The sequence below is a fragment of the Aptenodytes forsteri genome, unplaced genomic scaffold, assembly GCF_000699145.1.
Source record: "Aptenodytes forsteri isolate BGI_AS27 unplaced genomic scaffold, ASM69914v1 Scaffold142, whole genome shotgun sequence".
NCBI lineage: Eukaryota > Metazoa > Chordata > Aves > Sphenisciformes > Spheniscidae > Aptenodytes > Aptenodytes forsteri.
This window is the reverse complement of record NW_008794598.1, coordinates 5,420,515-5,422,028: the sequence shown is the minus strand read 5'-3', so window position 1 is coordinate 5,422,028 and position 1,514 is coordinate 5,420,515.

Below are 1,514 nucleotides of genomic sequence, written 5' to 3'. Positions count from 1 at the left end.
CCCTGCCCTGTAGCACCCAGCTTGGGGGTTTTGGGGGGGCTGAGTTGCCTCCAGCCCCCATGGAGGAGCCGGGGCAGGCGGCAGCCCTGTCAACCAGCGTGGTGATTTTGGGGGGGGGGCAGACCCCAGGCACAGCCCGATTCCCCACCCCCCCCAGTTTGCTGCAGACTGGTGTCGTGTAGGGGCCTGATCCAGCGGCAGGGTCAGGGGGTCTCATGGGGCTTGGGTTGGAGGGTGCTGGGGATGCCTGTGCTTCGTGGGAGGTTTGTGCTGAGGGGCTGCCTGGAGACGTCTGGGGGTGCCCCAGAGGTGTTTGGGGGTACCCAGAGGCATCTGGGGCTGCCTGATTGCTTTTGGGGCTGGGTTTTATTTTTCTCCCCCTCTGGATGACTTTTTCCCCCCCCTGGTTTTGGTCAGGGCATTGCAAGGCGGTGGCCCCTCTCGGGGTGTCCCTCGGCCAGGGTGGCTTTTGGCTGGAGGTGGCCGCTGCGTTTGCAAGGCAGGAGCCGCGGGGATAAAGCACGTCCCTGCGGGGTGTGGGACACCCCAGCCAGCACTGGGGGCTCAGGGAACCCCAAATCCCTGGGGAGATGCCCCAGTCTGCCCCCACCACCCTGTGCCAACGTGGGACACCTCAACCTGCACCTGCAGCAGCCAAGTCCCCACGGCAGGTCCAAGCTGTGGGGCACAACGGGGTGCAGACCCCCCACGCACCCAACTGCAGCCCCCAGGGACGCGGGGGCCTGATCCTGCGATGCCCCGGTGGGTTTTCCTAAATCTGGGCTGGGCTTGCACCATCCTGGGGAGATGGTTTAGGGATGGAGCTGGTGAGAAGCCATCCTTCAAGCTCTCGCTGGAGGAAGAGCAACCTTTCTAGCAACAACAAAAAAAAATAGAAAAAAAAAATTAATGAAAAGCTCTGGTTTGCTTCTTCTTGCCAAAACCAATTGTTGAAGATTTTTCCCGGCCTCTCTGGCTTTGCCTTCGCATGTGATGGAGGGAACAATGTCAGAAGCTCTCCTGTTTTTCCGCTCTGATGTTTTTCCCCAGGGTTGGATGAGGGGAAGGACCCGGCGGGAGGGCAGGGACAGACTCAGGGCAAACCGCAGCCCCTGGGGCCCCGAAACCTGGCGTGGGGGTCCCTGTCCCCCCTCCATCCTCGGGGTTGGCTTTGGGGCTGGGAGCGTGGGTGGGGTGGGGTCCCTTGAGGATGCTCCCCCAGCCCAGAGCAGCCGGGAAAGCACCCCAGGGCTGAGGACTGCCCAGCTCAGGGCAGTAGTGGAGGTTGCGAGTGGGACAGGGGGCCGCAGAGGTGGCCCTGGGGGACATCCAGGCACCCCACGCACCTCCATGAACCCCTCCTGATGCTTTCCAGTGGGGCACAAGCGGACAAATCCTCTGGCTGAATTATTCGTGCTGCTGGAGGAATTAATTAGCGCAATACAGGGAGGTGGGGAGGGCAAGGGGGGGTGACGGGACTGCGTCAGCCCAGGGAGAGCTCGGGGCTGGGTGCT